This window comes from Amia ocellicauda, chromosome 2 (assembly GCF_036373705.1).
Source record: "Amia ocellicauda isolate fAmiCal2 chromosome 2, fAmiCal2.hap1, whole genome shotgun sequence".
In the NCBI taxonomy this organism is placed as follows: domain Eukaryota; kingdom Metazoa; phylum Chordata; class Actinopteri; order Amiiformes; family Amiidae; genus Amia; species Amia ocellicauda.
In genome coordinates, this window is record NC_089851.1 from 59,575,177 (window position 1) to 59,599,918 (window position 24,742).

At 45.6% G+C, this 24,742-nt stretch overlaps 10 non-coding genes across 10 annotated transcripts; 3 read left to right on the top strand and 7 right to left on the bottom strand.

The window, feature by feature from the left end:
• Window positions 1-1,261: 1,261 nt before the first annotated feature.
• trnat-cgu (transfer RNA threonine (anticodon CGU)) lies at window positions 1,262-1,335 on the bottom strand. Its single transcript has one exon. It is a non-coding gene; the product is annotated as a tRNA-Thr (tRNA).
• A 6,450-nt stretch (window positions 1,336-7,785) lies between these two features.
• trnan-guu (transfer RNA asparagine (anticodon GUU)) lies at window positions 7,786-7,859 on the top strand. Its single transcript has one exon. It is a non-coding gene; the product is annotated as a tRNA-Asn (tRNA).
• Window positions 7,860-8,023: 164 nt separating this feature from the next.
• trnat-ugu (transfer RNA threonine (anticodon UGU)) lies at window positions 8,024-8,097 on the bottom strand. Its single transcript has one exon. It is a non-coding gene; the product is annotated as a tRNA-Thr (tRNA).
• A 399-nt stretch (window positions 8,098-8,496) lies between these two features.
• trnat-agu (transfer RNA threonine (anticodon AGU)) lies at window positions 8,497-8,570 on the bottom strand. The gene has a single exon. It is a non-coding gene; the product is annotated as a tRNA-Thr (tRNA).
• A 4,295-nt stretch (window positions 8,571-12,865) lies between these two features.
• trnan-guu (transfer RNA asparagine (anticodon GUU)) lies at window positions 12,866-12,939 on the top strand. The gene has a single exon. It is a non-coding gene; the product is annotated as a tRNA-Asn (tRNA).
• A 164-nt stretch (window positions 12,940-13,103) lies between these two features.
• Window positions 13,104-13,177, bottom strand: trnat-ugu (transfer RNA threonine (anticodon UGU)). Its single transcript has one exon. It is a non-coding gene; the product is annotated as a tRNA-Thr (tRNA).
• Window positions 13,178-13,606: 429 nt separating this feature from the next.
• Window positions 13,607-13,680, bottom strand: trnat-agu (transfer RNA threonine (anticodon AGU)). The gene has a single exon. It is a non-coding gene; the product is annotated as a tRNA-Thr (tRNA).
• Window positions 13,681-17,825: 4,145 nt separating this feature from the next.
• trnan-guu (transfer RNA asparagine (anticodon GUU)) lies at window positions 17,826-17,899 on the top strand. Its single transcript has one exon. It is a non-coding gene; the product is annotated as a tRNA-Asn (tRNA).
• Window positions 17,900-18,063: 164 nt separating this feature from the next.
• On the bottom strand, window positions 18,064-18,137 carry trnat-ugu (transfer RNA threonine (anticodon UGU)). Its single transcript has one exon. It is a non-coding gene; the product is annotated as a tRNA-Thr (tRNA).
• A 424-nt stretch (window positions 18,138-18,561) lies between these two features.
• trnat-agu (transfer RNA threonine (anticodon AGU)) lies at window positions 18,562-18,635 on the bottom strand. The gene has a single exon. It is a non-coding gene; the product is annotated as a tRNA-Thr (tRNA).
• Between the last annotated feature and the right edge of the window lie 6,107 nt (window positions 18,636-24,742).

Consider the following 24,742-nt stretch of genomic DNA (forward strand, 5'->3'; position numbering starts at 1 on the left):
TAGCATAGTAGCATAACAGCAGATCACGGACCACTGTCAATCAGATGCTTGCCTTGCCTTGCCGTCCATCCATCCATCCATCTATCTATCTATCTATCTATCTATCTATGACTCTCGATATCTAACTCTCTTGCTTGCTATCGCTCCCCCAATGGTCAGTAGCATAGTAGCATAACAGCAGATCACGGACCACTATCAATCAGATGCTTGCCTTGCCGTCCATCCATCCATCCATCTATCTATCTATCAATCTATCTATCTATGACTCTCGATATCTAACTCTCTTGCTTGCTATCGCTCCCCCAATGGTCAGTAGCATAGTAGCATAACAGCAGATCACGGACCACTGTCAATCATATGCTTGCCTTGCCGTCCATCCATCCATCCATCTATCTATCTATCTATCTATCTATGACTCTCGATATCTAACTCTCTTCCATGCTATTGCTTCCCCAATGGTCAGTAGTATAGTAGCATAACAGCAGATCACGGACCACTGTCAATCAGATGCTTGCCTTGCCGTCCATCCATCCATCTATCTATCTATCTATCTTTGACTCTCGATATCTAACTCTCTTGCTTGCTATCGCTCCCCCAATGGTCAGTAGCATAGTAGCATAACAGCAGATTATGGACCACTGTCAATCAGATGCTTGCCTTGCCGTCCATCCATCCATCTATCTATCTATCTATCTATGACTCTTGATATCTAACTCTCTTGCTTGCTATCGCTCCCCCAATGGTCAGTAGAATAGTAGCATATCAGCAGATCATAGACCACAGTCAATCAGATGCTTGCCTTGCCGTCCATCCATCCATCTATCTATCTATCTATCTAGCTATCTATCTAGCTATTTAGCTAGCTATCAATCTATGACTCTCAATATCTAACTCTCTTGCTTGCTATCGCTCCCCCAATGGTCACGTATGTTGCATTCAACGACAAGGAAAATCGTGTGCTGGAAATGATTTCTGGCAACTGTGAAGGAACTGCACGACTGCAGCAAGCACAATACCTCCGTCTGTGTCTGTGGCGCAATCGGTCAGCGTGTTCGGCTTTAACCGAAAGGATGGTGGTTTGAATCCACCCAGGGATGGCCCACGTTTCCCCCCGCCCCTTGTTATTGTTTCTACTTCTGGCGGTCACCTTGCCAGACTGCGGCTACAGTAACCTTAAGCTGCTTGCTGCGGACGGCCATCTTGGAAAAATGTATTGATCGTTTAGAAACTTCCTTTCCATTGCCTAGGCCAACATAAACCAAGGCACTGCTGGGAGTCGAACCCAGGGTTTCCTGATTACGAGACAGGCGCTTTGACCAACTAAGCCACGGTGCCAGGACTCTCCCATTCCCCAGTGCCTACACTCAGGCGTAAGAAACAAAACAAAACAAAACAAAACAAAACAAAACAAAACAAAACAAAACAAAACAAAACAAAACAAAACAAAACAAAACAAAACAAAACAAAACAAAACAAAACAAAATCTGGATGCAGGCTGCAACAAAGGAAGCACACAGAGGTGAAAACGTAAGGTTGACGGGAGCAACAAGCTCCCTGTTGCGACTGTCTAGGGGCGGCAATGGGAATTGGACGTTAGGTCAGTAGCATAGTAGCATAACAGCAGATCACGGACCACTGTCAATCAGATGCTTGCCTTGCCGTCCATCCATCCATCCATCTATCTATCTATCTATCTATCTATCTATGACTCTCGATATCTAACTCTTGCTTGCTATCGCTCCCCCAATGGTCAGTAGCATAGTAGCATAACAGCAGATCACGGACCACTATCAATCAGATGCTTGCCTTGCCGTCCATCCATCCATCCATCTATCTATCTATCAATCTATCTATCTATCTATGACTCTCGATATCTAACTCTCTTGCTTGCTATCGCTCTCCCAATGGTCAGTAGCATAGTAGCACAACAGCAGATCACGGACCACTGTCAATCAGATGCTTGCCTTGCCTTGCCTTGCCGTCCATCCATCCATCCATCTATCTATCTATCTATCTATCTATCTATCTATGACTCTCGATATCTAACTCTCTTGCTTGCTATCGCTCCCCCAATGGTCAGTAGCATAGTAGCATAACAGCAGATCACGGACCACTATCAATCAGATGCTTGCCTTGCCGTCCATCCATCCATCCATCTATCTATCTATCAATCTATCTATCTATGACTCTCGATATCTAACTCTCTTGCTTGCTATCGCTCCCCCAATGGTCAATAGCATAGTAGCATAACAGCAGATCACGGACCACTGTCAATCATATGCTTGCCTTGCCGTCCATCCATCCATCCATCTATCTATCTATCAATCTATCTATCTATGACTCTCGATATCTAACTCTCTTGCTTGCTATCGCTCCCCCAATGGTCAGTAGCATAGTAGCACAACAGCAGATCACGGACCACTGTCAATCAGATGCTTGCCTTGCCGTCCATCCATCCATCTATCTATCTATCTATCTATGACTCTCGATATCTAACTCTCTTGCTTGCTATCGCTCCCCCAATGGTCAGTAGCATAGTAGCAGAACATCAGATCACGGACCACTGTCAATCAGATGCTTGCCTTGCCGTCCATCCATCCATCCATCTATCTATCTATCTATCTATCTATCAATGACTCTCGATATCTAACTCTCTTGCTTGCTATCGCTCCCCCAATGGTCAGAAGCAAAGTAGCATAACAGCAGATCACGGACCACTGTCAATCAGATGCTTGCCTTTCCGTCCATCCATCCATCCATCTATCTATCTATCTATCTATGAGTCTTGATATCTAACTCTCTTACTTGCTTTCGCTCACCCAATGGTCAGTAGCATAGTAGCATAACAGCAGATCACGGACCACTGTCAATCAGGTGCTTGCCTTGCCGTCCATCCATCCATCTGTCTATCTATCTATCTATGACTCTTGACATCTAACTCTCTTGCTTGCTATCGCTCCCCCAATGGTCAGAAGCAAAGTAGCATAACAGCAGATCACGGACCACTGTCAATCAGATGCTTGCCTTGCCGTCCATCCATCCATCCATCTATCTATCTATCTATCAATGACTCTCGATATCTAACTCTCTTGCTTGCTATCGCTCCCCCAATGGTCAGTAGCATAGTAGCATAACAGGAGATCACGGACCACTGTCAATCAGATGCTTGCCTTGCCGTCCATCCATCCATCTATCTATCTATCTATCTATGACTCTTGATATCTAACTCTCTTGCTTGCTATCGCTCCCCCAATGGTCAGTAGCATTGTAGCATAACAGCAGATCACGGACCACTGTCAATCAGATGCTTGCCTTGCCGTCCATCCATCCATCTATCTATCTATCTATCTATGACTCTCGATATCTAACTCTCTTACTTGCTATCGCTCCCCCAATGGTCAGTAGCATAGTAGCATAACAGCAGATCACGGACCACTGTCAATCAGATGCTTGCCTTGCCGTCCATCCATCCATCCATCTATCTATCTATGACTCTTGTTATCTAACTCTCTTGCTTGCTATCGCTCCCCCAATGGTCAGTAGCATAGTAGCATAACAGCAGATCATGGACCACTGTCAATCAGATGCTTGCCTTGCCGTCCATCCATCCATCTATCTATCTATCTATCAATGACTCTTGATATCTAACTCTCTTGCTTGCTATCGCTCCCCCAATGGTCAGTAGCATAGTAGCATAACAGCAGATCACGGACCACTGTCAATCAGATGCTTGCCTTTTCGTCCATCCATCCATCTATCTATCTATCTATCAATGACTCTTGATATCTAACTCTCTTGCTTGCTATCGCTCCCCCAATGGTCAGTAGCATAGTAGCATAACAGCAGATCACGGACCACTGTCAATCAGATGCTTGCCTTGCCGTCCATCCATCCATCCATCTATCTATCTATCTATCAATGACTCTCGATATCTAACTCTCTTGCTTGCTATCGCTCCCCCAATGGTCAGTAGCATAGTAGCATAACAGCAGATCACGGACCACTGTCAATCAGATGCTTGCCTTGCCGTCCATCCATCCATCTATCTATCTATCTATCTATGACTCTTGATATCTAACTCTCTTGCTTGCTATCGCTCCCCCAATGGTCAGTAGCATAGTAGCATAACAGCAGATCACGGACCACTGTCACTCAGATGCTTGCCTTGCCGTCCATCCATCCATCTATCTATCTATCTATCTATGAGTCTTGATATCTAACTCTCTTACTTGCTTTCGCACACCCAATGGTCAGTAGCATAGTAGCATAACAGCAGATCACGGACCACTGTCAATCAGGTGCTTGCCTTGCCGTCCATCCATCCATCTGTCTATCTATCTATCTATGACTCTTGACATCCAACTCTCTTGCTTGCTATCGCTCCCCCAATGGTCAGAAGCAAAGTAGCATAACAGCAGATCACGGACCACTGTCAATCAGATGCTTGCCTTGCCGTCCATCCATCCATCCATCTATCTATCTATCTATCAATGACTCTCGATATCTAACTCTCTTGCTTGCTATCGCTCCCCCAATGGTCAGTAGCATAGTAGCATAACAGCAGATCACGGACCACTGTCAATCAGATGCTTGCCTTGCCGTCCATCCATCCATCTATCTATCTATCTATCTATGACTCTTGATATCTAACTCTCTTGCTTGCTATCGCTCCCCCAATGGTCAGTAGCATAGTAGCATAACAGCAGATCACGGACCACTGTCAATCAGATGCTTGCCTTGCCGTCCATCCATCCATCCATCTATCTATCTATCTATCAATGACTCTCGATATCTAACTCTCTTGCTTGCTATCGCTCCCCCAATGGTCAGTAGCATAGTAGCATAACAGCAGATCACGGACCACTGTCAATCAGATGCTTGCCTTGCCGTCCATCCATCCATCTATCTATCTATCTATCTATGACTCTTGATATCTAACTCTCTTGCTTGCTATCGCTCCCCCAATGGTCAGTAGCATAGTAGCATAACAGCAGATCACGGACCACTGTCAATCAGATGCTTGCCTTGCCGTCCATCCATCCATCTATCTATCTATCTATCAATGACTCTTGATATCTAACTCTCTTGCTTGCTATCGCTCCCCCAATGGTCAGTAGCATAGTAGCATAACAGCAGATCACGGACCACTGTCACTCAGATGCTTGCCTTGCCGTCCATCCATCCATCTGTCTATCTATCTATCTATGAGTCTTGATATCTAACTCTCTTACTTGCTTTCGCTCACCCAATGGTCAGTAGCATAGTAGCATAACAGCAGATCACGGACCACTGTCAATCAGGTGCTTGCCTTGCCGTCCATCCATCCATCCATCTATCTATCTATGACTCTTGTTATCTAACTCTCTTGCTTGCTATCGCTCCCCCAATGGTCAGTAGCATAGTAGCATAACAGCAGATCATGGACCACTGTCAATCAGATGCTTGCCTTGCCGTCCATCCATCCATCTATCTATCTATCTATCAATGACTCTTGATATCTAACTCTCTTGCTTGCTATCGCTCCCCCAATGGTCAGTAGCATAGTAGCATAACAGCAGATCACGGACCACTGTCAATCAGATGCTTGCCTTGCCATCCATCCATCCATCTATCTATCTATCTATCAATGACTCTTGATATCTAACTCTCTTGCTTGCTATCGCTCCCCCAATGGTCAGTAGCATAGTAGCATAACAGCAGATCACGGACCACTGTCAATCGGATGCTTGCCTTGCCGTCCATCCATCCATCCATCTATCTATCTATCTATCAATGACTCTCGATATCTAACTCTCTTGCTTGCTATCGCTCCCCCAATGGTCAGTAGCATAGTAGCATAACAGCAGATCACGGACCACTGTCAATCAGATGCTTGCCTTGCCGTCCATCCATCCATCCATCTATCTATCTATCTATCAATGACTCTCGATATCTAACTCTCTTGCTTGCTATCGCTCCCCCAATGGTCAGTAGCATAGTAGCATAACAGGAGATCACGGACCACTGTCAATCAGATGCTTGCCTTGCCGTCCATCCATCCATCTATCTATCTATCTATCTATGACTCTTGATATCTAACTCTCTTGCTTGCTATCGCTCCCCCAATGGTCAGTAGCATTGTAGCATAACAGCAGATCACGGACCACTGTCAATCAGATGCTTGCCTTGCCGTCCATCCATCCATCTATCTATCTATCTATCTATGACTCTCGATATCTAACTCTCTTACTTGCTATCGCTCCCCCAATGGTCAGTAGCATAGTAGCATAACAGCAGATCACGGACCACTGTCAATCAGGTGCTTGCCTTGCCGTCCATCCATCCATCTGTCTATCTATCTATCTATGACTCTTGACATCTAACTCTCTTGCTTGCTATCGCTCCCCCAATGGTCAGAAGCAAAGTAGCATAACAGCAGATCACGGACCACTGTCAATCAGATGCTTGCCTTGCCGTCCATCCATCCATCCATCTATCTATCTATCTATCAATGACTCTCGATATCTAACTCTCTTGCTTGCTATCGCTCCCCCAATGGTCAGTAGCATAGTAGCATAACAGCAGATCACGGACCACTGTCAATCAGATGCTTGCCTTGCCGTCCATCCATCCATCTATCTATCTATCTATCTATGACTCTTGATATCTAACTCTCTTGCTTGCTATCGCTCCCCCAATGGTCAGTAGCATAGTAGCATAACAGCAGATCATTGACCACTGTCAATCAGATGCTTGCCTTTCCGTCCATCCATCCATCCATCTATCTATCTATCTATCAATGACTCTCGATATCTAACTCTCTTGCTTGCTATCGCTCCCCCAATGGTCAGTAGCATAGTAGCATAACAGCAGATCACGGACCACTGTCAATCAGATGCTTGCCTTGCCGTCCATCCATCCATCCATCTATCTATCTATGACTCTTGTTATCTAACTCTCTTGCTTGCTATCGCTCCCCCAATGGTCAGTAGCATAGTAGCATAACAGCAGATCATGGACCACTGTCAATCAGATGCTTGCCTTGCCGTCCATCCATCCATCCATCTATCTATCTATCTATCAATGACTCTCGATATCTAACTCTCTTACTTGCTATCGCTCCCCCAATGGTCAGTAGCATAGTAGCATAACAGCAGATCACGGACCACTGTCAATCAGATGCTTGCCTTGCCGTCCATCCATCCATCTATCTATCTATCTATCTATGACTCTTGATATCTAACTCTCTTGCTTGCTATCGCTCCCCCAATGGTCAGTAGCATAGTAGCATAACAGCAGATCATGGACCACTGTCAATCAGATGCTTGCCTTGCCGTCCATCCATCCATCCATCTATCTATCTATCTATCAATGACTCTTGATATCTAACTCTCTTGCTTGCTATCGCTCCCCCAATGGTCAGTAGCATTGTAGCATAACAGCAGATCACGGACCACTGTCAATCAGATGCTTGCCTTGCCGTCCATCCATCCATCTATCTATCTATCTATCTATGACTCTTGATATCTAACACTCTTACTTGCTTTCGCTCACCCAATGGTCAGTAGCATAGTAGCATAACAGCAGATCACGGACCACTGTCAATCAGATGCTTGCCTTGCCGTCCATCCATCCATCTATCTATCTATCTATCTATGACTCTCGATATCTAACTCTCTTGCTTGCTATCGCTCCCCCAATGGTCACGTATGTTGCATTCAACGACAAAGAAAATCGTGTGCTGGAAATGATTTTTGGCAACTGTGAAGGAACTGCACGACTGCAGCAACCAAAACACCTCTGTCTGTCTCTGTGGCGCAATCGGTCAGCGCGTTTGGCTGTTAACCAAAAGGATGGTGGTTCGAATCCACCCAGGGACGGCCCACTTTTCCCCCCGCCCCTTGTTATTGTTTCTACTTCTGGCGGACAGCTTGCCAGACTATGGCTACAGTAACCTTAAGCTGCTTGCTGTGGACGGCCATCTTGCAAAAATGTATTGAGCGTTTAGAAACTTCCTTTCCATTGCCTAGGCCAACATAAACCAAGGCACTGCTGGGAGTCGAACCCAGGGTTTCCTGTTTACAAGACAGGCGCTTTGACCAACTAAGCCACGGTGCCAGGACTCTCCCATTCCCCAGTGCCTACACTCAGGCGTAAGGCAAAAAACAAAACAAAACAAAACAAAACAAAACAAAACAAAACAAAACAAAACAAAACAAAACAAAACAAAATCTGGATGCAGACTGCAACAAAGGAAGCACACAGAGGTGAAAACGTAAGGTTGACGGGAGCAACAAGCTCCCTGTTGCAACTGTCCAGGGGCGGCAACGGGAATTGGACGTTGGCCGTAGCGCGTGTCCTTTGGGTTCTGGTTCTTCTTTACAAACCGGCGTCTGTCCAGTTGGCTTTCCGGTTCATTACGTCCTCTGATGGCTTTACGATAAGCCTATCTTGCTAAAACTGATGGTCGACAAAGCAGAAGCACAAGCTTCGCAAGGAGCACAGAAAGCCCGTCTAAGGCACCGCTGGGATTTGAACCCAGGACCTCCTGTTCACTAGACAGGCGCTTTAACCAACTAAGCCACGGCGCCAAATCTGCCTGTGCTGCTGCTGATAGTAGAATAACAGCAGATCACGGACCGCTGTCAATCAGGTTCTTGCCTTGCCGTCCATCCATCCATCCATCTATCTATGACTCTCAATATCTAACTCTCTTGCTTGCTATCGCTCCCCCAATGGTCAGTAGCATAGTAGCATAACAGCAGATCACGGACCACTGTCAATCAGGTGCTTGCCTTGCCGTCCATCCATCCATCTATCTATCTATCTATCAATGACTCTTGATATCTAACTCTCTTGCTTGCTATCGCTCCCCCAATGGTCAGTAGCATAGTAGCATAACAGCAGATCACGGACCACTGTCAATCAGATGCTTGCCTTTTCGTCCATCCATCCATCTATCTATCTATCTATCAATGACTCTTGATATCTAACTCTCTTGCTTGCTATCGCTCCCCCAATGGTCAGTAGCATAGTAGCATAACAGCAGATCACGGACCACTGTCAATCAGATGCTTGCCTTGCCGTCCATCCATCCATCCATCTATCTATCTATCTATCAATGACTCTCGATATCTAACTCTCTTGCTTGCTATCGCTCCCCCAATGGTCAGTAGCATTGTAGCATAACAGCAGATCACGGACCACTGTCAATCAGATGCTTGCCTTGCCGTCCATCCATCCATCTATCTATCTATCTATCTATGACTCTCGATATCTAACTCTCTTACTTGCTATCGCTCCCCCAATGGTCAGTAGCATAGTAGCATAACAGCAGATCACGGACCACTGTCAATCAGATGCTTGCCTTGCCGTCCATCCATCCATCCATCTATCTATCTATGACTCTTGTTATCTAACTCTCTTGCTTGCTATCGCTCCCCCAATGGTCAGTAGCATAGTAGCATAACAGCAGATCATGGACCACTGTCAATCAGATGCTTGCCTTGCCGTCCATCCATCCATCTATCTATCTATCTATCAATGACTCTTGATATCTAACTCTCTTGCTTGCTATCGCTCCCCCAATGGTCAGTAGCATAGTAGCATAACAGCAGATCACGGACCACTGTCAATCAGATGCTTGCCTTTTCGTCCATCCATCCATCTATCTATCTATCTATCAATGACTCTTGATATCTAACTCTCTTGCTTGCTATCGCTCCCCCAATGGTCAGTAGCATAGTAGCATAACAGCAGATCACGGACCACTGTCAATCAGATGCTTGCCTTGCCGTCCATCCATCCATCCATCTATCAATCTATCTATCAATGACTCTCGATATCTAACTCTCTTGCTTGCTATCGCTCCCCCAATGGTCAGTAGCATAGTAGCATAACAGCAGATCACGGACCACTGTCAATCAGATGCTTGCCTTGCCGTCCATCCATCCATCTATCTATCTATCTATCTATGACTCTTGATATCTAACTCTCTTGCTTGCTATCGCTCCCCCAATGGTCAGTAGCATAGTAGCATAACAGCAGATCACGGACCACTGTCACTCAGATGCTTGCCTTGCCGTCCATCCATCCATCTATCTATCTATCTATCTATGAGTCTTGATATCTAACTCTCTTACTTGCTTTCGCACACCCAATGGTCAGTAGCATAGTAGCATAACAGCAGATCACGGACCACTGTCAATCAGGTGCTTGCCTTGCCGTCCATCCATCCATCTGTCTATCTATCTATCTATGACTCTTGACATCCAACTCTCTTGCTTGCTATCGCTCCCCCAATGGTCAGAAGCAAAGTAGCATAACAGCAGATCACGGACCACTGTCAATCAGATGCTTGCCTTTCCGTCCATCCATCCATCCATCTATCTATCTATCTATCAATGACTCTCGATATCTAACTCTCTTGCTTGCTATCGCTCCCCCAATGGTCAGTAGCATAGTAGCATAACAGGAGATCACGGACCACTGTCAATCAGATGCTTGCCTTGCCGTCCATCCATCCATCTATCTATCTATCTAGCTAGCTATCTATCTATGACTCTCAATATCTAACTCTCTTGCTTGCTATCGCTCCCCCAATGGTCAGTAGCATAGTAGCATAACAGCAGATCACGGACCACTGTCAATCAGATGCTTGCCTTGCCGTCCATCCATCCATCCATCTATCTATCTATCTATCAATGACTCTCGATATCTAACTCTCTTGCTTGCTATCGCTCCCCCAATGGTCAGTAGCATAGTAGCATAACAGCAGATCACGGACCACTGTCAATCAGATGCTTGCCTTGCCGTCCGTCCATCCATCCATCCATCTATCTATCTATCTATCAATGACTCTCGATATCTAACTCTCTTGCTTGCTATCGCTCCCCCAATGGTCAGTAGCATAGTAGCATAACAGCAGATCACGGACCACTGTCAATCAGATGCTTGCCTTGCCGTCCATCCATCCATCTATCTATCTATCTATCTATGACTCTTGATATCTAACTCTCTTGCTTGCTATCGCTCCCCCAATGGTCAGTAGCATAGTAGCATAACAGCAGATCACGGACCACTGTCACTCAGATGCTTGCCTTGCCGTCCATCCATCCATCTATCTATCTATCTATCTATGAGTCTTGATATCTAACTCTCTTACTTGCTTTCGCTCACCCAATGGTCAGTAGCATAGTAGCATAACAGCAGATCACGGACCACTGTCAATCAGGTGCTTGCCTTGCCGTCCATCCATCCATCCATCTATCTATCTATCTATCTATCAATGACTCTCGATATCTAACTCTCTTGCTTGCTATCGCTCCCCCAATGGTCAGTAGCATAGTAGCATAACAGGAGATCACGGACCACTGTCAATCAGATGCTTGCCTTGCCGTCCATCCATCCATCTATCTATCTATCTAGCTAGCTATCTATCTATGACTCTCAATATCTAACTCTCTTGCTTGCTATCGCTCCCCCAATGGTCAGTAGCATAGTAGCATAACAGCAGATCACGGACCACTGTAAATCAGATGCTTGCCTTGCCGTCCATCCATCCATCCATCTATCTATCTATCTATCAATGACTCTCGATATCTAACTCTCTTGCTTGCTATCGCTCCCCCAATGGTCAGTAGCATAGTAGCATAACAGCAGATCACGGACCACTGTCAATCAGATGCTTGCCTTGCCGTCCATCCATCCATCCATCTATCTATCTATCTATCAATGACTCTCGATATCTAACTCTCTTGCTTGCTATCGCTCCCCCAATGGTCAGTAGCATAGTAGCATAACAGCAGATCACGGACCACTGTCAATCAGATGCTTGCCTTGCCGTCCATCCATCCATCTATCTATCTATCTATCTATGACTCTTGATATCTAACTCTCTTGCTTGCTATCGCTCCCCCAATGGTCAGTAGCATAGTAGCATAACAGCAGATCACGGACCACTGTCACTCAGATGCTTGCCTTGCCGTCCATCCATCCATCTATCTATCTATCTATCTATGAGTCTTGATATCTAACTCTCTTACTTGCTTTCGCTCACCCAATGGTCAGTAGCATAGTAGCATAACAGCAGATCACGGACCACTGTCAATCAGGTGCTTGCCTTGCCGTCCATCCATCCATCTGTCTATCTATCTATCTATCAATGACTCTCGATATCTAACTCTCTTACTTGCTATCGCTCCCCCAATGGTCAGTAGCATAGTAGCATAACAGCAGATCACGGACCACTGTCAATCAGATGCTTGCCTTGCCGTCCATCCATCCATCTATCTATCTATCTATCTATGACTCTTGATATCTAACTCTCTTGCTTGCTATCGCTCCCCCAATGGTCAGTAGCATAGTAGCATAACAGCAGATCATGGACCACTGTCAATCAGATGCTTGCCTTGCCGTCCATCCATCCATCCATCTATCTATCTATCTATCAATGACTCTTGATATCTAACTCTCTTGCTTGCTATCGCTCCCCCAATGGTCAGTAGCATTGTAGCATAACAGCAGATCACGGACCACTGTCAATCAGATGCTTGCCTTGCCGTCCATCCATCCATCTATCTATCTATCTATCTATGACTCTTGATATCTAACACTCTTACTTGCTTTCGCTCACCCAATGGTCAGTAGCATAGTAGCATAACAGCAGATCACGGACCACTGTCAATCAGATGCTTGCCTTGCCGTCCATCCATCCATCTATCTATCTATCTATCTATGACTCTCGATATCTAACTCTCTTGCTTGCTATCGCTCCCCCAATGGTCACGTATGTTGCATTCAACGACAAAGAAAATCGTGTGCTGGAAATGATTTTTGGCAACTGTGAAGGAACTGCACGACTGCAGCAACCAAAACACCTCTGTCTGTCTCTGTGGCGCAATCGGTCAGCGCGTTTGGCTGTTAACCAAAAGGATGGTGGTTCGAATCCACCCAGGGACGGCCCACTTATCCCCCCGCCCCTTGTTATTGTTTCTACTTCTGGCGGACAGCTTGCCAGACTGTGGCTACAGTAACCTTAAGCTGCTTGCTGTGGACGGCCATCTTGCAAAAATGTATTGATCGTTTAGAAACTTCCTTTCCATTGCCTAGGCCAACATAAACCAAGGCACTGCTGGGAGTCGAACCCAGGGTTTCCTGTTTACAAGACAGGCGCTTTGACCAACTAAGCCACGGTGCCAGGACTCTCCCATTCCCCAGTGCCTACACTCAGGCGTAAGGCAAAAAACAAAACAAAACAAAACAAAACAAAACAAAACAAAACAAAACAAAACAAAACAAAACAAAACAAAACAAAACAAAACAAAACAAAACAAAACAAAATCTGGATGCAGACTGCAACAAAGGAAGCACACAGAGGTGAAAACGTAAGGTTGACGGGAGCAACAAGCTCCCTGTTGCAACTGTCCAGGGGCGGCAACGGGAATTGGACGTTGGCCGTAGCGCGTGTCCTTTGGGTTCTGGTTCTTCTTTACAAACCGGCGTCTGTCCAGTTGGCTTTCCGGTTCATTACGTCCTCTGATGGCTTTACGATAAGCCTATCTTGCTAAAACTGATGGTCGACAAAGCAGAAGCACAAGCTTCGCAAGGAGCACAGAAAGCCCGTCTAAGGCACCGCTGGGATTTGAACCCAGGACCTCCTGTTTACTAGACAGGCGCTTTAACCAACTAAGCCACGGCGCCAAATCTGCCTGTGCTGCTGCTGATAGTAGAATAACAGCAGATCACGGACCGCTGTCAATCAGGTTCTTGCCTTGCCGTCCATCCATCCATCCATCTATCTATGACTCTCAATATCTAACTCTCTTGCTTGCTATCGCTCCCCCAATGGTCAGTAGCATAGTAGCATAACAGCAGATCACGGACCACTGTCAATCAGGTGCTTGCCTTGCCGTCCATCCATCCATCTGTCTATCTATCTATCTATGACTCTTGACATCTAACTCTCTTGCTTGCTATCGCTCCCCCAATGGTCAGAAGCAAAGTAGCATAACAGCAGATCACGGACCACTGTCAATCAGATGCTTGCCTTGCCGTCCATCCATCCATCCATCTATCTATCTATCGATCAATGACTCTCGATATCTAACTCTCTTGCTTGCTATCGCTCCCCCAATGGTCAGTAGCATAGTAGCATAACAGCAGATCACGGACCACTGTCAATCAGATGCTTGCCTTGCCGTCCATCCATCCATCTATCTATCTATCTATCTATGACTCTTGATATCTAACTCTCTTGCTTGCTATCGCTCCCCCAATGGTCAGTAGCATAGTAGCATAACAGCAGATCACGGACCACTGTCAATCAGATGCTTGCCTTTCCGTCCATCCATCCATCCATCTATCTATCTATCTATCTATGAGTCTTGATATCTAACTCTCTTACTTGCTTTCGCTCACCCAATGGTCAGTAGCATAGTAGCATAACAGCAGATCACGGACCACTGTCAATCAGGTGCTTGCCATGCCGTCCATCCATCCATCTGTCTATCTATCTATCTATGACTCTTGACATCTAACTCTCTTGCTTGCTATCGCTCCCCCAATGGTCAGAAGCAAAGTAGCATAACAGCAGATCACGGACCACTGTCAATCAGATGCTTGCCTTGCCGTCCATCCATCCATCCATCTATCTATCTATCTATCAATGACTCTCGATATCTAACTCTCTTGCTTGCTATCGCTCCCCCAATGGTCAGTAGCATAGTAGCATAACAGGAGATCACGGACCACTGTCAATCAGATGCTTGCCTTGCCGTCCATCCATCCATCTATCTATCTATCTATCTATGACTCTTGATATCTAACTCTCTTGCTTGCTATCGCTCCCCCAATGGTCAGTAGCATTGTAGCATAACAGCAGATCACGGACCACTGTCAATCAGATGCTTGCCTTGCCGTCCATCCATCCATCTATCTATCTATCTATCTATCTATGACTCTCGATATCTAACTCTCTTACTTGCTATCGCTCCCCCAATGGTCAGTAGCATAGTAGCATAACAGCAGATCACGGACCACTGTCAATCAGATGCTTGCCTTGCCGTCCATCCATCCATCCATCTATCTATCTATGACTCTTGTTATCTAACTCTCTTGCTTGCTATCGCTCCCCCAATGGTCAGTAGCATAGTAGCATAACAGCAGATCATGGACCACTGTCAATCAGATGCTTGCCTTGCCGTCCATCCATCCATCTATCTATCTATCTATCAATGACTCTTGATATCTAACTCTCTTGCTTGCTATCGCTCCCCCAATGGTCAGTAGCATAGTAGCATAACAGCAGATCACGGACCACTGTCAATCAGATGCTTGCCTTTTCGTCCATCCATCCATCTATCTATCTATCTATCAATGACTCTTGATATCTAACTCTCTTGCTTGCTATCGCTCCCCCAATGGTCAGTAGCATAGTAGCATAACAGCAGATCACGGACCACTGTCAATCAGATGCTTGCCTTGCCGTCCATCCATCCATCCATCTATCTATCTATCTATCAATGACTCTCGATATCTAACTCTCTTGCTTGCTATCGCTCCCCCAATGGTCAGTAGCATAGTAGCATAACAGCAGATCACGGACCACTGTCAATCAGATGCTTGCCTTGCCGTCCATCCATCCATCTATCTATCTATCTATCTATGACTCTTGATATCTAACTCTCTTGCTTGCTATCGCTCCCCCAATGGTCAGTAGCATAGTAGCATAACAGCAGATCACGGACCACTGTCACTCAGATGCTTGCCTTGCCGTCCATCCATCCATCTATCTATCTATCTATCTATGAGTCTTGATATCTAACTCTCTTACTTGCTTTCGCACACCCAATGGTCAGTAGCATAGTAGCATAACAGCAGATCACGGACCACTGTCAATCAGATGCTTGCCTTGCCGTCCATCCATCCATCCATCTATCTATCTATCTATCAATGACTCTCGATATCTAACTCTCTTGCTTGCTATCGCTCCCCCAATGGTCAGTAGCATAGTAGCATAACAGCAGATCACGGACCACTGTCAATCAGATGCTTGCCTTGCCGTCCATCCATCCATCCATCTATCTATCTATCTATCAATGACTCTCGATATCTAACTCTCTTGCTTGCTATCGCTCCCCCAATGGTCAGTAGCATAGTAGCATAACAGCAGATCACGGACCACTGTCAATCAGATGCTTGCCTTGCCGTCCATCCATCCATCTATCTATCTATCTATCTATGACTCTTGATATCTAACTCTCTTGCTTGCTATCGCTCCCCCAATGGTCAGTAGCATAGTAGCATAACAGCAGATCACGGACCACTGTCACTCAGATGCTTGCCTTGCCGTCCATCCATCCATCTATCTATCTATCTATCTATGAGTCTTGATATCTAACTCTCTTACTTGCTTTCGCTCACCCAATGGTCAGTAGCATAGTAGCATAACAGCAGATCACGGACCACTGTCAATCAGGTGCTTGCCTTGCCGTCCATCCATCCATCCATCTATCTATCTATCTATCAATGACTCTCGATATCTAACTCTCTTGCTTGCTATCGCTCTCCCAATGGTCAGTAGCATAGTAGCATAACAGGAGATCACGGACCACTGTCAATCAGATGCTTGCCTTGCCGTCCATCCATCCATCTATCTATCTATCTAGCTAGCTATCTATCTATGACTCTCAATATCTAACTCTCTTGCTTGCTATCGCTCCCCCAATGGTCAGTAGCATAGTAGCATAACAGCAGATCACGGACCACTGTCAATCAGATGCTTGCCTTGCCGTCCATCCATCCATCCATCTATCTATCTATCTATCAATGACTCTCGATATCTAACTCTCTTGCTTGCTATCGCTCCCCCAATGGTCAGTAGCATAGTAGCATAACAGCAGATCACGGACCACTGTCAATCAGATGCTTGCCTTGCCGTCCATCCATCCATCCATCTATCTATCTATCTATCAATGACTCTCGATATCTAACTCTCTTGCTTGCTATCGCTCCCCCAATGGTCAGTAGCATAGTAGCATAACAGCAGATCACGGACCACTGTCAATCAGATGCTTGCCTTGCCGTCCATCCATCCATCTATCTATCTATCTATCTATGACTCTTGATATCTAACTCTCTTGCTTGCTATCGCTCCCCCAATGGTCAGTAGCATAGTAGCATAACAGCAGATCACGGACCACTGTCACTCAGATGCTTGCCTTGCCGTCCATCCATCCATCTATCTATCTATCTATCTATGAGTCTTGATATCTAACTCTCTTACTTGCTTTCGCTCACCCAATGGTCAGTAGCATAGTAGCATAACAGCAGATCACGGACCACTGTCAATCAGGTGCTTGCCTTGCCGTCCATCCATCCATCTGTCTATCTATCTATCTATCCATGACTCTTGACATCTAACTCTCTTGCTTGCTATCGCTCCCCCAATGGTCAGAAGCAAAGTAGCATAACAGCAGATCACGGACCACTGTCAATCAGATGCTTGCCTTGCCGTCCATCCGTCCATCCATCCATCTATCTATCTATCTATCTATGACTCTTGATATCTAACTCTCTTACTTGCTTTCGCTCACCCAATGGTCAGTAGCATAGTAGCATAACAGCAGATCACGGACCACTGTCAATCAGATGCTTGCCTTGCCGTCCATCCATCCATCTATCTATCTATCTATCTATGACTCTCGATATCTAACTCTCTTGCTTGCTATCGCTCCCCCAATGGTCACGTATGTTGCATTCAACGACAAAGAAAATCGTGTGCTGGAAATGATTTTTGGCAACTGTGAAGGAACTGCACGACTGCAGCAACCACAACACCTCTGTCTGTCTCTGTGGCGCAATCGGTCAGCGCGTTTGGCTGTTAACCAAAAGGATGGTGGTTTGAATCCACCCAGGGACGGCCCACTTTTCCCCCCGCCCCTTGTTATTGTTTCTACTTCTGGCGGACAGCTTGCCAGACTGTGGCTACAGTAACCTTAAGCTGCTTGCTGTGGATGGCCATCTTGCAAAAATGTATTGAGCATTTAGAAACTTCCTTTCCATTGCCTAGGCCAACATAAACCAAGGCACTGCTGGGAGTCGAACCCAGGGTTTCCTGTTTACAAGACAGGCGCTTTGACCAACTAAGCCACGGTGCCAGGACTCTCCCATTCCCCAGTGCCTACACTCAGGCGTAAGGCAAAAAACAAAACAAAACAAAACAAAACAAAACAAAACAAAACAAAACAAAACAAAACAAAACAAAACAAAACAAAACAAAACAAAACAAAACAAAATCTGGATGCAGACTGCAACAAAGGAAGCACACAGAGGTGAAAACGTAAGGTTGACGGGAGCAACAAGCTCCCTGTTGCGACTGTCCAGGGGCGGCAATGGGAATTGGACGTTGGCCGTAGCGCGTGTCCTTTGGGTTCTGGTTCTTCTTTACAAACCGGCGTCTGTCCAGTTGGCTTTCCGGTTCATTACGTCCTCTGATGGCTTTACGATAAGCCTATCTTGCTAAAACTGATGGTCGACAAAGCGGAAGCACAAGCTTCGCAAGGAGCACAGAAAGCCCGCCTAAGGCACCGCTGGGATTTGAACCCAGGACCTCCTGTTTACTAGACAGGCGCTTTAACCAACTAAGCCACGGCGCCAAATCTATCTATCTATCAATGACTCTCGATATCTAACTCTCTTGCTTGCTATCGCTCCCCCAATGGTCAGTAGCATAGTAGCATAACAGCAGATCACGGACCACTGTCAATCAGATGCTTGCCTTGCCGTCCATCCATCCATCTATCTATCTATCTATCTATGACTCTTGATATCTAACTCTCTTGCTTGCTATCGATCCCCCAATGGTCAGTAGCATTGTAGCATAACAGCAGATCACGGACCACTGTCAATCAGATGCTTGCCTTGCCGTCCATCCATCCATCCATCCATCTATCTATCTATCCATCAATGACTCTCGATATCTAACTCTCTTACTTGCTATCGCTCCCCCAATGGTCAGTAGCATAGTAGCATAACAGCAGATCACGGACCACTGTCAATCAGATGCTTGCCTTGCCGTCCATCCTCCATCTATCTATCTATCTATCTATGACTCTTGATATCTAACTCTCTTGCTTGCTATCGCTCCCCCAATGGTCAGTAGCATAGTAGCATAACAGCAGATCACGGACCACTGTCACTCAGATGCTTGCCTTGCCGTCCATCCATCCATCCATCTATCTATCTATCTATCAATGACTCTCGATATCTAACTCTCTTGCTTGCTATCGCTCCCCCAATGGTCAGTAGCATAGTAGCATAACAGCAGATCACGGACCACTGTCAATCAGATGCTTGCCATGCCGTCCATCCATCCATCTATCTATCTATCTATCTATGACTCTTGATATCTAACTCTCTTGCTTGCTATCGCCCCCCCAATGGTCTGTAGCATAGTAGCATAACAGCAGATCACGGACCACTGTCAATCAGATGCTTGCCTTGCCGTCCATCCATCCATCTATCTATCTATCTATCTATGACTCTTGATATCTAACTCACTTGCTTGCTATCGCTCCCCCAATGGTCAGTAGCATTGTAGCATAACAGCAGATCACGGACCACTGTCAATCAGATGCTTGCCTTGCCGTCCATCCATCCATCCATCCATCTATCTATCTATCTATCAATGACTCTCGATATCTAACTCTCTTACTTGCTATCGCTCCCCCAATGGTCAGTAGCATAGTAGCATAACAGCAGATCATGGACCACTGTCAATCAGATGCTTGCCTTGCCGTCCATCCATCCATCTATCTATCTATCTATCTATGACTCTTGATATCTAACTCTCTTGCTTGCTATCGCTCCCCCAATGGTCAGTAGCATAGTAGCATAACAGCAGATCACGGACCACTGTCACTCAGATGCTTGCCTTGCCGTCCATCCATCCATCCATCTATCTATCTATCTATCAATGACTCTCGATATCTAACTCTCTTGCTTGCTATCGCTCCCCCAATGGTCAGTAGCATAGTAGCATAACAGCAGATCACGGACCACTGTCAATCAGATGCTTGCCTTGCCGTCCATCCATCCATCTATCTATCTATCTATCTATGACTCTTGATATCTAACTCTCTTGCTTGCTATCGCCCCCCCAATGGTCAGTAGCATAGTAGCATAACAGCAGATCACGGACCACTGTCAATCAGATGCTTGCCTTGCCGTCCATCCATCCATCCATCTATCTATCTAACTATCTATGACTCTCGATATCTAACTCTCTTGCTTGCTATCGCTCCCCCAATGGTCAGTAGCATAGTAGCATAACAGCAGATCACGGACCACTGTCAATCAGATGCTTGCCTTGCCGTCCATCCATCCATCCATCTATCTATCTATCTATCTATCTATGACTCTCGATATCTAACTCTCTTGCTTGCTATCGCTACCCCAATGGTCAGTAGCATAGTAGCATAACAGCAGATCACGGACCACTGTCAATCAGATGCTTGCCTTGCCGTCCATCCATCCATCCATCTATCTATCTATCTATCTATCTATGACTCTCGATATCTAACTCTCTTGCTTGCTATCGCTCCCCCAATGGTCAGTAGCATAGTAGCATAACAGCAGATCACGGACCACTGTCAATCAGATGCTTGCCTTGCCGTCCATCCATCCATCCATCTATCTATCAATCTATCAATGACTCTCGATATCTAAATCTCTTACTTGCTATCGCTCCCCCAATGGTCAGTAGCATAGTAGCATAACTGCAGATCACGGACCACTGTCAATCAGATGCTTGCCTTGCCGTCCATCCATCCATCTATCTATCTATCTATCTATGACTCTCGATATCTAACTCTCTTGCTTGCTATCGCTCCCCCAATGGTCAGTAGCATTGTAGCATAACAGCAGATCACGGACCACTGTCAATCAGATGCTTGCCTTGCCGTCCATCCATCCATCCATCTATCTATCTATCTATGACTCTCGATATCTAACTCTCTTGCTTGCTATCGCTCCCCCAATGGTCAGTAGCATAGTAGCATAACAGCAGATCAAGAACCACTGTCAATCAGATGCTTGCCTTGCCGTCCATCCATCCATTCATCTATCTATGACTCTCGATATCTAACTCTCTTGCTTGCTATCGCTCCCCCAATGGTCAGTAGCATAGTTGCATAACAGCAGATCACAGACCACTGTCAATCAGATGCTTGCCTTGCCGTCCATCCATCCATCCATCTATCTTTCTATGTATCTATGTCTCTCGATATCTAACTCTCTTGCTTGCTATCGCTCCCCCAATGGTCAGTAGCATAGTTGCATAACAGCAGATCACAGACCACTGTCAATCAGATGCTTGCCTTGCCGTCCATCCATCCATCCATCTATCTTTCTATGTATCTATGTCTCTCGATATCTAACTCTCTTGCTTGCTAACGCTCCCCCAATGGTCAGTAGCATAGTAGCATAACAGCAGATCACGGACCACTGTCAATCAGATGCTTGCCTTGCCGTCCATCCATCTATCTATCTATCTATCTATGACTCTCGATATCTAACTCTCTTGCTTGCTAACGCTCCCCCAATGGTCAGTAGCATAGTAGCATAAAAGCAGATCACGGACCACTGTCAATCAGATGCTTGCCTTGCCGTCCATCCATCCATCCATCCATCTATCTATGACTCTCGATATCTAACTCTCTTGCTTGCTATCGCTCCCCCAATGGTCAGTAGCATAGTTGCATAACAGCAGATCACAGACCACTGTCAATCAGATGTTTGCCTTGCCGTCCATCCATCCATCCATCTATCTTTCTATGTATCTATGTCTCTCGATATCTAACTCTCTTGCTTGCTATCGCTCCCCCAATGGTCAGTAGCATAGTAGCATAACAGCAGATCACGGACCACTGTCAATCAGATGCTTGCCTTGCCGTCCATCTATCTATCTATGACTCTTGATATCTAACTTTTTTGCATGCTATTGCTTCCCCAATGGTCAGTAGTATAGTAGCATAACAGCAGATCACGGACCACTGTCAATCAGATGCTTGCCTTTCCGTCCATCCATCCATCTATCTATCTATCTATCTATGACTCTCGATATCTAACTCTCTTGCTTGCTATCGCTCCCCCAATGGTCAGTAGCATGGTAGCATAACAGCAGATCACGGACCACTGTCAATCAGATGCTTGCCTTGCCGTCCATCCATCCATCCATCTATCTATCTATCTATCTATGACTCTCGATATCTAACTCTCTTGCTTGCTATCGCTCCCCCAATGGTCAGTAGCATAGTAGCATAACAGCAGATCACGGACCACTGTCAATCAGATGCTTGCCTTGCCGTCCATCCATCCATCCATCCATCTATCTATCTATCTATCTATGACTCTTGATATCTAACTCTCTTGCTTGCTATCGCTCCCCCAATGGTCAGTAGCATAGTAGCATAACAGCAGATCACGGACCACTTTCAATCAGATGCTTGCCTTGCCGTCCATCCATCCATCTATCTATCTATCTATCTATGACTCTCGATATCTAACTCTCTTGCTTGCTATCGCTCCCCCAATGGTCAGTAGCATAGTAGCATAACAGCTGATCACGGACCACTGTCAATCAGATGCTTGCCTTGCCGTCCATCCATCCATCCATCTATCTATCTATCTATCTATGACTCTCAATATCTAACTCTCTTGCTTGCTATCGCTCCCCCAATGGTCAGTAGCATAGTAGCATAACAGCAGATCACTGACCACTGTCAATCAGATGCTTGCCTTGCCGTCCATCCATCCATCCATCTATCTATGACTCTCGATATCTAACTCTCTTGCTTGCTATCGCTCCCCCAATGGTCAGTAGCATAGTTGCATAACAGCAGATCACAGACCACTGTCAATCAGATCTTGCCTTGCCGTCCATCCATCCATCCATCTATCTTTCTATGTATCTATGTCTCTCGATATCTAACTCTCTTGCTTGCTATCGCTCCCCCAATGGTCAGTAGCATAGTAGCATAACAGCAGATCACGGACCACTGTCAATCAGATGCTTGCCTTGCCGTCCATCTATCTATCTATGTTTCTCGATATCTAACTCTCTTGCTTGCTATCGCTCCCCCAATGGTCAGTAGCATAGTAGCATAACAGCAGATCACGGACCACTGTCAATCATATGCTTGCCTTGCCGTCCATCCATCCATCCATCTATCTATCTATCTATCTATCTATGACTCTTGATATCTAACTTTTTTGCATGCTATTGCTTCCCCAATGGTCAGTAGTATAGTAGCATAACAGCAGATCACGGACCACTGTCAATCAGATGCTTGCCTTTCCGTCCATCCATCCATCTATCTATCTATCTATCTATGACTCTCGATATCTAACTCTCTTGCTTGCTATCGCTCCCCCAATGGTCAGTAGCATGGTAGCATAACAGCAGATCACGGACCACTGTCAATCAGATGCTTGCCTTGCCGTCCATCCATCCATCCATCTATCTATCTATCTATCTATGACTCTCGATATCTAACTCTCTTGCTTGCTATCGCTCCCCCAATGGTCAGTAGCATAGTAGCATAACAGCAGATCACGGACCACTGTCAATCAGATGCTTGCCTTGCCGTCCATCCATCCATCCATCCATCTATCTATCTATCTATCTATGACTCTTGATATCTAACTCTCTTGCTTGCTATCGCTACCCCAATGGTCAGTAGCATAGTAGCATAACAGCAGATCACGGACCACTGTCAATCAGATGCTTGCCTTGCCGTCCATCCATCCATCTATCTATCTATCTATCTATGACTCTCGATATCTAACTCTCTTGCTTGCTATCGCTCCCCCAATGGTCAGTAGCATAGTAGCATAACAGCTGATCACGGACCACTGTCAATCAGATGCTTGCCTTGCCGTCCATCCATCCATCCATCTATCTATCTATCTATCTATGACTCTCGATATCGAACTCTCTTGCTTGCTATCGCTCCCCCAATGGTCAGTAGCATAGAAGCATAACAGCAGATCACGGACCACTGTCAATCAGATGCTTGCCTTGCCGTCCATCCATCCATCCATCTATCTATCTATCTATCTATCTATGACTCTCGATATCTAACTCTCTTGCTTGCTATCGCTCCCCCAATGGTCAGTAGCATAGTAGCATAACAGCAGATCACGGACCACTGTCAATCAGATGCTTGCCTTGCCGTCCATCCATCCATCCATCTATCTATCTATCTATCTATGACTCTCAATATCTAACTCTCTTGCATGCTATCGCTACCACAATGGTCAGTAGAATAGTAGCATATCAGCAGATCAGGGACCACTGTCAATCAGATGCTTGCCTTTCCGTCCATCCATCCATCTATCTATCTATCTATCTATGACTCTCGATATCTAACTCTCTTGCTTGCTATCGCTCCCCCAATGGTCAGTAGCATAGTAGCATAACAGCAGATCACGGACCACTGTCAATCAGATGCTTGCCTTGCCGTCCATCCATCCATCCATCCATCTATCTATCTATCTATGACTCTCAATATCTAACTCTCTTGCTTGCTATCGCTACCACAATGGTCAGTAGAATAGTAGCATATCAGCAGATCATGGACCACTGTCAATCAGATGCTTGCCTTGCCGTCCATCCATCCATCTATCTATCTATCTATCTATGACTCTCGATATCTAACTCTCTTGCTTGCTATCGCTCCCCCAATGGTCAGTAGCATAGTAG